At 46.6% G+C, this 12,137-nt stretch overlaps 1 protein-coding gene across 2 annotated transcripts in view; it reads right to left on the reverse strand.

Moving 5' to 3' along the window:
* LOC147031249 (transmembrane protein 255B-like) overlaps window positions 1–12,137 on the reverse strand; it is a 215,454-nt gene that overhangs the window by 79,983 nt on the left and 123,334 nt on the right. The window lies entirely within an intron of this gene.

Raw genomic sequence — 12,137 nt, forward strand, 5'->3', positions numbered from 1 at the left:
CACCTGTTGCAGCCTTATAGCCTGGAATTAAATTGTATTAAATCAGACTTTTTGCATCTTTATTTTTGCATCATAACCCACAACTTCCAAGTGAAAAACAAATTATACAAATTTCAGAAAATTAATTTAAAAAAATACAAAGCTGGACTATCTTGGTTGGATAAGTGTCCATCCCCTTATAATGGCAATTGTAAATTAGCTCAGGTGTAACCAATCACTTCAAAATCACACACCAAGTTAATTGGCCTCCACTTGTGTTAAATTGTAGTGATTCTGATTATTTCAGAATAAAATGTGAAATTTTATTGTTTCAGAATAAAAGAGAAGAAAAAAAGAAATACAATCTGAAAAAAACATTATTTCACAAAGCTGTTCCTGCAGGATTCCTTTGCTGCGTAGTGCATTTCACAGCAAAGACTCAACCATGGAACCCAAGGAGCGATCAAAAGACTTCCAGGATAAAGTTGTAGAAAGGCATAGATCAGGGGATGGGTATAAAATATTTCAAAGGCCTTGAATATCCCCTGGAGCACAGTAAAGACAATCGTTAAGAAGTGGAAGGAGTATGGTACCACCAAGACCCTGCCTAGATTAGGCCGTCCCTCCAAACTGGATGACCAAGTAAGGACGAGACTGATCAGAGAGACCACCAAGAGGCCAATGGCAACTTTGAAAGAGCTACAGGCCTCTATGGCAAAGACTGGTCACTGTGTGCATGTGACAACAATATCCCAAGCACTCCACAAGTCTGGCCTGTATGGTAGGGTGGCAAGAAGGAAGCCATTATTCAAAAAGCCCACCTTGAGTCCCTTTTGAGGTATGCAAAAAAACAATCCAGAGTTTCTGAAACCATGTGGCAAAAAGTTTTGTGATCTGACGAAACTAAGGTGGAACTTTTTGACCTCAATGCAAAACGTTACGTTTGACGCAAACTCAACACAGCACATCACCCAAAGATCACCATCCCTACTGTGAAGTATGGTGGTGGCAGCATCATGTTATGGGGATGTTTCTTATCAGCAGGGACTGGGGCACTTGTCAGGATAGAAGGGAAAATGGATGGAGAAAAATACAGGACAATCCAAGAGGAAAACCTGCTGCCCTCTGCAAGAAAGCTGAAATTGGGACGGAAGTTCACCTCTCAGCATGATACTGAACCAAAGCACACAGCCAAAGCTAGATTTGAGTGGCTAAGGAATAAAAGATAAATGTCCTTGAGTGGCCCAGTCAGAGTCCTGACCCAAAGCCAATCAACACTCTGTGGCGTGACTTGAAGATTGCTGTCCATCAACACTCCCCATGAAACTTGACAGATCTTGAATAGTTTTGTCCAGAACAATGGGCAAATATTGCCCAACAAGGTACACAAAGTTAGTAGAGACCTATGCCAACAGACTCACAGCTGTAGTTGCTGTCACTGTGCGCTTCCACGGAATATTAACTCAGGGGGTGGACACTTATCCAACCAAGATATTCTAGTTTTGTATTTTTAATCAATTTTCTGAAATTTGTAGAAAATTTCACTTGGAAGTTGTGGGTAAAGGCCCAGTCACACCTTGACGTTTTAGCCAGCAATGGCAACGTATTAAAATGTATGTAAAACGCTGGCTTACGTTGAACTTTTGATGTTTTTTTTAAAGATTTGGACGTATTCATAACGAGTTGGTCGTATGCATAACATATTAGTAATGGACACAGAACGTTTCGTTGTGTTATAGCTAACTTATATCAACGAATGCTGAGCCTGTTGTTGGCCTTCCCAACCTATGCCCAACGATAGTCTAACTTATGCATAGCGCACTGCACGCATCACCGACGATGACGTGACGTAGCTTATTAAAAGGCTGCCGCACAACGGTTCAAATCATAACCGCCGCAGAAATGGAAGTGTCAACATCGCAGTCACACCTTGGCGATCTTGCCAGCGTATGCCAACCTCTGAAAAATGCGTCTAAAACGCTGGCGCACATCGAATACGGTATGGGTAAGTTTGGTATGCGTGAATAAAACGCTAAAGTACGCTATCATACATCGTATTAAGTGGAGTACATCTTGTAAATATAAACGTGTTAAACATTTTACGACTTACTTGCCATATGACATACGTTCCGCATGCGATGGGAATAAGTTGTACGCACGATATGCGAACGTTGGCACACGTCGACAAAAGTTACTTGTAAGGTGCTCATAAGTCAAAACACTCAAGGTAATGGTTAGCGTCAGTGTTCCAGACTCCGTGTTTTTTTTTTTCTTCGGTATGACGGTGATGTCGACACTTCGATTTCTAGTGCGGTTATGATTTAAATCATTGAGCGGCAGTCTTTTAATTATATTATATTATAACCGCACGAGAAATTGAAGTGTCGACATCACCGTAATACCGAAGAAGAAGAAAAAAAACCCCAGGGAGTCTGGAACACTGACGCTAACCATTACCTTGACGTTTTCGACTTATGAATACCTTACAAGTAACGTGTGTCGGCGTGTGTCAACGATCGCGTAACGTGCCTACAACACGTTACTCATAGGTTAGAAATAAGTTTCGGATACGCTAAACATTACCTCGACGTGTTTCGACTTATGAGTAACTTACAAGTAACGTGTGTCGACGTGTGTCAACGATCGCGTAACGTGGCTACAACTTATGGCCAGCGTTATGCGGAACGTGAGAGTCATACGCTGGCATAAGTCTTAAAATTTCAAGCATGGAAAATTTGAGGACAACCGAAAAGTACAACGTTTAAAGCCAGCGTAGTACGACGTATGGCAGTGTTTTTCAGCGTGCTCTCAATGTTATCAAAACTTACCCATAACGTATTCGATGTGTACTAGCGTTTTACACAAATTTTCCAAAAATCGGCATAAGCTGGCTAAAACGTCAAGGTGTGACTGGGCCTTTACGATGTGTAAATAAAAGTGGGAAAAGTATAATTTCATGCAATTTAATTCCAAGCTGTAAGGCAACAAAAGGTGAAAATTTTGAAAGGGGGTGTAGACTTTCTATAGGCACTGTATATCATGCTTATACAATGTGGTACAGTTTGTGTATATGGACTGAATGCATTTTCAAACAGTTGAAAGCATGAAAAAATTTTGATCGGAGTGATTACTGCGGCTATGTTTGATCATTTGAGTGTACTGAATTTAAAAATTGTTGTTACTTGGCTGAATTTTAGATGGCCACTATAATATAAAACAAGATACCGGGCGTAGTGGTGTGCGCCTGTAATGCGGCTACTCGGAGGCTTGGGTTGGAGGATCGCTTGAGGACGGGAGCTCTGCACTGGGCCACGCTATGAGAGGGTGTAGAGAAGCCTGGAATCATGGCGAAAACCAATCTTTATCCCTGTGTCGTAAAAGGCGACCAGGGTTGCGTCAGGAAGGGCATCCGGCGTAAAACCTATGCCAAATCAGGATGCGTATCATACGGATGATCCGCTGTGGCGACCCCTAATGGGAGCAGCTGAAAGACGAACAACACTATAATATAAAACAAGATGGACACCAAAATACATAATTTTAGTTATAAATGTGCATGTTTTCTTCTTTTTTCCACAAACTTGCTAATTTTGAACAGTCTTTCAGATGAAACGATGAGAAGTAACATCATTGGCTGAGGGCATGGTTAAGCCACTGTTGCATTGCCCTCTTCTGGGTCAGGCAGGAATTTGGCCACAGTACCAGCAATAGCTCTCTTACTCTTTGGGACACTCATTTAACATCTATCAGAGGGATGGCACACACATCGATAAATCACTGTGCCTGTGAAACAATGAGATGACAGTTTATAGCTGGGTCATCATTCGAACCCAGGCTCGATAGGGGCAAGTATGCATATGTCTAGGTCTAGGACTCTAGGCCATCCTGTCAGTGTGAGCCCCTGTGTTGAAGTAAGAACAATGAACGCCACCTGAAAACAGCTGGTAGCGATAGGCGTGTCGTGTGCTCAAGCAGCCTGGGAGAGAATCAATGGCACACAATCGCAAGGTAAAAAAATAGCGAAATGGCTGAGTTATCTGGTGGAGAGAAAGCTCGGCAGTCGGCACTTTTGGTGTAAGAGCTCGTTGGGGACGTCGAGTGAATTGCGAGCCATTGCAAGACGACTTCCAAAGTAGGCACGACCACAATATGTTTTGAACTTTGTCTGCAAAAATAATCTCACCGATAATGTCCCCAACACATTTATTGTTCTCTGCATCCTCTTCACCCTCTCTGTTTCTGTGGCCATAAGTGAGTGAAGGTTTTCCAAGCTAAGGTTGATCAAAACATGCATCCATTCCTCAATGATGCAACACTTGTTGGGCTATCCACCTTGTCAATAGGACATGAAATTGCACAAACATTCACCTGAAGGAATTCATTGTTGATACATTTGATAAACTCAAAGCACAGAAAGTAAAATTCTAAATTGTAATGATCAACTTCGTTGCAGGAACACATCGTATGACATCACATGATCCGTATTACACATTATAATGTGCATTTACTTGAGTACATATCCTGTGAAAATTGTAGAACAATGAGAATATACAATCAGTGTCGGATTTGCATTTTTCATGTAAATAACTCTGAATATATAAATGCAGAAGTTTCATTCATAAGAATGCACAATATGGGCAGGCTTGGTTTTAAACCACTCTGTGTGATACCTTACCTGTGGACGGCTGGCTAATCGGGGTCAGAGCCCTCAGCACACACTCAGGTTACTGCCGAGTGTTACAGTGAGTGTGCGCTGGCAGACAAAGCAAATTATTGAGGTAGAACTTCCAGTCTAACCTTACTTGTGCATCGCCTCGGACCAATAAAAGAAAAGACAACCGAGACAGATTGGAAATAGTAACAAACAATTATTTATTACAAACACACAAGGAAGCAATCCTTTAAAATCAAGTATTTATCAACAAGAAAGCAAAAAGGTACATAAGAGCAGATTTAACCAAAACACGTATTCTTCTTCAATCTTACACAAAAGACTTGGCCATCATTCAATCAGGGGTAAAGAATAAAACAAGGACTTGAAAATAAGATAAACGTAATGAATGAAGAAAAGGAGAGCAGTCTTTCCTTCTCTGCCTCACCTCACACAAATACACAGGAGAATGCGAAGGAAAATGGATGGGGAAAATGGGCAGTGGTGATGGGTGCACGCAGCCCTTAGGTGCCCAGACTCAGGAGGCGAGTCCGCTCCGGTGCCCCAGATATGCGAGCTGGATGTGCGACTCACCCTCCTTTGCTTCAGATTCTTCCTCCTCAGGCCCCCGTTCACCCTCCTCATCCTTCATGGCTGACAGGATCGAGAGGGCAGGATCACGCTCGTGGAAGGAGTGTTCGTTTTCCACAGAAGCTCGACACCAACTGCTCATGAAACTTTCCTTTATTTACCCTCACACATTCTTGTTCCTTCCCTCACGAGCCTTCTCAGTCTATCAGTCTTCTGCTCATGCGAGCTTGTCCCGTTCGTTTCTCCTTTCTGTTTCCCGCAGCCTTCTGCGTCTGCGTTCTGGCCTCTCTTCAGCTTTGTGCATTTTGCTTCTTCCCTTTCTGCTTTCTGAGCCATCTGCTCAGGAGTGCTCTTAATCCCTGCTCGCGTGAGCTTGTCACGAGTGCTTCTCTGCCTTTCTCTTTTCTTCTTCGCATCAGTTTGCTTCCCCTCCTCCCACAAGCCTTCTCCCCCACCCATTGGTCCACAGCCAATGGGGGCGGATGCATGACATCACTTTTGGAAATTGCCATGCCATTCTGAGGGAACTTTCAACAAAGCCCCCGTCCCACCCTCTAGGTGCCCAAAGCCCCCCTCCTTTGTGCAGAAAATGCCCAATCACACTCTTTTTGCACTGTACCATACCCACGAGAAGTGCCGCACCTTGCAGACCGCAATGAGCATGAAGCATCATGAACATGCATGTGAAATGTGACACGAACATGCATGTGAGAGCACCTGATGGGTTATTAAGAAATGCGCGGATGAAAGAAACACGGAAAAGAATGCCGCATAACAGAGGGATGACCAAACGGCTGCAGGATTGAACGTAAAGGTGATGGGGTGAAGGAGGGACTGTTGAAAAGGGCCGATGGGGTAATGGAGGGATGATTGAATGTAACAGAGGGATTGAACAGAACGATGGTGTGAAAGAGGAAATATTCAAAGGAAGACGGATTGAAATTCCTTTTGAGAAATTGCAAAGAAGCCAAGGTGTCAGTGAGTACAATTTCCAACATCATCAAAAGGCACTTGGAAACTGGAGGAAACTCTGACAGGAAGAGGTCTGGCAGACCCAAAGCAACAACACAATCAGAAGACAAGTTTCTGAGAGTCAACAGCTTGCGTGATAGGTGGCTCACAGGACAGCAGCTTCAAGCACAACTTAACACTGATCGAAGTAAGGAAGTCTCAGTTTCAACTGTGAAGAGAAGACTTCGAGCTGCAGGTTTGACAGGTCGAGTGGCAGTAAGAAAGCCATTGCTAAGATGGCAAAATAAGAAAAAGAGGCTTGCCTGGGCCATGAAGCACCACCAGTGGACTACTGAAAACTGGAAGAAGGTCTTATGGACCGATGAATCAAAATGTGAAATCTTCAGTTCATCCACGCAGGGTTTTTGTACGCCGTCGAGTAGGGGAAAGGATGGTTCCTCAGTGTGTGACACCAACTGTCAAACATGTAGGAGGAAGCGTGATGATCTGGGGCTCTGTTGCTGGATCCAGAGTCGGCGACTTGCACCCTGAACCAAAAGGGCCACCACAGCATTTTGCAGCGCCATGTAATACCGTCGGGTCTACACCGAGTTGGTCAGGAGTTCGTCCTACAGCAAGATAACAACCCAAAACATACCTCCAGGCTATGTCAGAACGATCATAGAAGATAAGAACAAAACGGTAGGCTTCAAATCATGGAATGGCCAGCACAGTCTCCAGACTTAAACCCCATTGAGCTGGTTTGGAATGAACGGGACAGAAGGGTGAAAGTAAAGCAACCTACAAGTACAACACATTTGTGGGAACTTCTGCAACAGTGTTGGGAAGAACTTTCCGAACAATATTTGATTTCCATTGTAGAAAGAATGCCACGAGTATGTTTGGCTGTTATATCTGCAAAAGGTGGCTATTTTGATAAGTCAAAAATTTAGATTAAATTTTGTTCAACATAATGATTCCATGATTTCTTTTTTATCTGCAATAGTTTATTTGTTCTATGCTTTAATTTCAGAGTACATTGAAGCATTAAACTGCTTAAATTTCAGTAAAAACTGAAAAAATGGGGGTGTTCTAAAACTGTTGACTGGTAGTGTGTGTGTGTGTGTGTGTGTGTGTGTGTGTGTGTGTGTGTGTGTGTGTGTGTGTGTGTGTGTGTGTGTGTGTGTGTGTGTGTGTGTGTGTGTGTGTGTGTGTGTGTATATATATATATATATATATATATATATATATATATATATATATATATATATATACATATATACATATATACACAAATATATATACACAAATATATATACACAAATATATATACACAAATATATATATATATATATATATATATATATATATATATATATACACAAATATATATATATATATATATATATATATATATATATATATGTACACAAATATATATATATATATATATATATATATATATATATATATATATATTGTTGCGGATTCGCGCCCGCCGGCGTGCTGACGGCCACGTAACTCGAATCGCGGCACGTCGCCCACCGGACGGACAATCCAGTCGTGACCCTCTCGGACTAACGCCGGGAACCAGTCACGGGTGGACCTTTCGGTCTCACCGCGATCGAGCCAATCAGCCCCCGCGTGGGATAGGGTTGCTCGCCAAATTCGACCTACCTAAGTACCCACACGGAGGGTAGACCGGGCGATCGCACCTCGCCGCAGGTCGACTTCGGACACGGGCCACTTAAGCGACCCGTTCCGTACTATCGGGATAACCGAGCGGTGTTATCGTCGGCCTCGACGGTTCGATTAATTATCGGGCGTATTCAGCCCACTACTAACCCTTTACGTGAAGCAAGATGAGGATTCAATGAAAGAAATGACGAAGCGAAGCGGGAAACAGTTCAACACAAAGCACATTTATTCGCGACGAACGGAAAGCACACATATTCAATTCCACCAAAAGCACATAGAAAAGGAAAAAAACACAATGCAATTTTACACAAAAAGCAAATGCGACAATGCAGATCTAATACCGATTACGCAAGCACACGGCAACACTTATACAATTTTACTTCACAGACGGCGCCGACAACACATACCCAAAACCAAGAAAAAGAACACCCTCAAAGATGAGGCGGGCCTGAGGCCGAGACCGGGTCGGGCCTACCCGTCTGGTGATGAGACGCGGAGCGGCGATGGTGCCTCAACTCCGCGGGCCTCGCGGGCAGTGTCTGGTAGGGGGTGGGAAAGGGGCCCCCTTGGTCACACTATCTCAGCGCGGGGGGAAACAGGAGGGGGTTGCTGATGCTCGGGGTATAGAGGATTTCCACTCTGCCTCAAGTCCCGCGACGAGCGTCTCCACCTCGGCCAGGTCGCGCCGTCGGCCTCCCTGGTGTGCAGCTCCCTGCACGACGCGAGCACCCCCTCGTCTGCCCTCGCCGCCTCTCCACAGCTCCGTCCCCTCCGCTCCGACTCCAACGCACACGACGACGACCAACTCCTTCTTGCTTCTTCTTCCCAACTCCACCGCCCGCGAAGTCTTAACTCTCCCATTCTCCTGACTGACGAACGCGGTCGCTTATACAAGCCCCGTGGCTTCGCTCTCTCATCTTTGACCCCCTCCCTTCGACCTTTCACCTCGCTCCCCATTGGCCCGAGAAAAAGTGGGCGTGAATGCTTTTTGATCCATAAATTTGCATATAGCGATCGCCCTCCAACGCCCTGGAGGCGGGGCCAAATCGCCCCTCGCTCACCGATTGGACGGCACAAAAGTGGGCGTGTGTCGTTTTTGATCCGTTTTTGAAGCAGAAAATCCGTGGTTTTGTACACGCTGTTCGGCGCGCGCCCTGCACGAGTCCAACACCGGTACCCACAAGCGGCGCAAGAACGGTGGCGATGCAACGGTTGCGAGGTGTGACGTGAAGCGGCGCCGCGGTGGGTGGTTGCTGTTGTGGTTGGTGGTGGTTACAATGGCGGTTGGTCCAAAATAAAGATAGTAAAAGAAAAACGGCTATCCTGAAGAGTCGCAGCACGCATAAATGACATGTATTCCCACTAGACAACGGGTTTGGGCCTAACTACACATATACTTACCGAGATACCTCACCTAAGGGACCTGAATGGTGGTTTGCGAATTTGGTAACCACAACACTACCCCCTCCCCTTTTTACAGACTCGTCCCGAGTCGTCAAATTCTCGTGTGCCATCATGTGTAGTTTTCCCCGAGTACATTTTACCTACGGATCCCTGAGTGCGACATTCATGGTATTCAGGTCAGGTCAGGTCAGGTATGGGAGCATGTGCCAGAACAGCACGTCGCTGCGTCCACTTTCCGCCGGTACTCCAGGGGCCTCCGTCTGGCCATCCCCCAGGCAGATGCCAGGCCCATCCCCATCTCCTTGAGATGATGGTCAACCTGTTGCAACCATGAGGCACGTGGTCGACCCACTGGCCTCCTCCACTCATGAGACTCCCTCGCTGAGAGAATCTCGTGAGCAGGATCAGAGTCAGGAAAACGAGCCACATGTCCATACAGCCGCAACTGACGCTCACGGACTATGCAGGTAACAAATCTCATCCGAGTCTCTCTCAGCAACCGCTCGTTGGACACAAAATCCGACCAGCGATAGCCAAGGATTCTCCGAAGAGACCTGGTACCAAAGGAATTAAGTCTCCGTCTCAGATCCTTGGTCAGAGTCCAAGTCTCGCACCCATAGAGCAAGACTGGAAGTACCAAGGACCTGAAGACTCGGACTTTCGTCCTCCCGCACAGGTACCGGCAGCGCCACACCCCATGATCCAGTGAGTCCATGACTCCCCAGGCCCGACCCAGACGTCTATTGACCTCTGACTCGCAGCCAGCAGAGACATGAATATCACTGCCAAGGTAAGTGAATCTCTCCACGACCTCAACATCCTCACCACGAACAGACACAGACAGGACAGCAGCATCCAAGATGTCACCGAAAGCCTGGATCTTAGTTTTGACCCAAGAAACCCGTAATCCCAACGGCTCCGACTCCTCATTCAGCACCTCGAGGGCCCCCAAGAGGATGTCTAAAGTCTCCGCAAAGATGACTGCATCATCTGCAAAGTCAAGGTCCGAGATCTTGACATTCCCAAATGACGCACCGCAACTTGATCTCTCCGACATCCTCCCTAGAATCCAGTCCATACAAGTGCTGAAAAGTGTGGGAGCAAGTACACATCCCTGACGAACTCCAGTAACAACTGGAAATAAGTCAGAGATGGTACCACCACACTTCACAGCACTCTCAGTACCAGAGTAGAGTTCAGACATCAGATCGATCAGTTTTGGTGGCACCCCACGAAGACCAAGAATCCTCCAGAGGACGTCCCGATTCACTGAATCGAACGCTTTACAGAGATCAACATAGGCTGCAAGCAGCCCCTGCCGAAACTCTCGTCTGCGTTCGGTGAGGACACGAAGTGCAAGGATACGGTCAATCGTTGACCTCTTTGGTGTAAAGCCTGACTGCTCTGGACGCTGGTGCTCAAGCAGATGATGGCGAACCCTATCGAGAATTATCCGAGCAAAGACCTTGCCCGGCACTGAGAGCAGCGTCACCCCTCGGTAGTTGTTGCAGTCTTGGCGATCACCCTTCCCTTTCCAGAGAGGGACAACAAGGCCCCTCTTCCAGTCAGTTGGGATGATGCCTGTGTTCCAGGCAGAGCACAAAACTGCATGCAACGACACGAGTGCAGCATTTCCACCAGCCTTGAGAAGTTCGGCATGGATGCCACAGATCCCTGGAGCTTTGCCCCGTTTCAACTGGTTCACCGCAGCCCGTGTTTCCACAAGCGTAGGTGGACCACAGTTGATTCGAGGGTCAGCAACAGGGATTGTAACACCCTTGACGTCCAACTCGACAGTTGGGGGATCAGCCTGGTACAACCGCTCAAAGTAACCGGCCCAGCGGGCCTTCACTTCAGACTCCTCTGTCAAGAGCCTACCACTCTCTGCTCGAACTGTAGTGCTCCGAGGGATGGGCTTGGATGAACGTAATGCGCGAATTCCCCTGTAAGCGGGACGAGAATCACCTGTCCACAGGTGATGCTCTACCCCTCACAGATTCCTCGCACATAGGCCTCCTTGTCCACCCTCAGTGCACGTACAGTTTTACGCCTCAGCTCCCTGAACAGCTCAGCTCTGCCATTCAGCCTGGCCCTGCGACTCTGGTCAATGGTATCCAGTGTCCCTTGAGAGACAAAATTCTTCTTTGCCCTGCGGTGAGCTCCAAGGCATCCACCGGCAACATCAAGGACGGTGGTCTTGAAGGCGCTCCACAACTCTTCAGGACCCCCAAAGCACCCAGACCCCCCAAGTGTCCACTCAGCCTGTTTGCAAACTCCTCAGCTACTCTCTCATCCCTGAGCTTGGCAACATCCAGCCTAGGCTGGGATGGTACCATTCTCCAGGATTTAAGGTGCAGCTTTAGAGTTGCTACAACAAGCCTGTGGTCAGTATTGAGGAACTGAGCACTCCGGTAGACCCTGCAGTTCTGGATCATCCTCCAACGACCGTCAATGAGGACATGGTCAATCTCCTTTGCCACACCGCCAGCGTTGGAATACCAAGTCCAGCGATGAGCTTGTGGGCGCTGAAACCATGAACCAGCCACCCTAAGTCCATGACTTCTTGCAAAGTCAAGGAACTTAGTGCTATTCTGGTTCATAGTTCCTGACCCATGGGGACCAACACACACCTCATAACCGTCCCTATCAGTTCCAGTCGATGCATTGAAATCCCCCAAGACTAGAAGTGTATCTCGTCTGGGGCACTGATCAACCACAGACTCGAGTGTGGCGTAGAATGCATCCTTCACGGTGAGATCACTCGCCTCAGTCGGAGCATAAACAGAGACCAGGGAAATGACACCTAAGGAGTGACGAATCCTCAATCTCATAATACGCTCGTTGACCGGTGTTACCTCAATTA

Source organism: Eptatretus burgeri, chromosome 2, assembly GCF_056783735.1.
Source record: "Eptatretus burgeri isolate ZD-2024b chromosome 2, Ebu_testis_v1, whole genome shotgun sequence".
Classification (NCBI taxonomy): domain Eukaryota; kingdom Metazoa; phylum Chordata; class Myxini; order Myxiniformes; family Myxinidae; genus Eptatretus; species Eptatretus burgeri.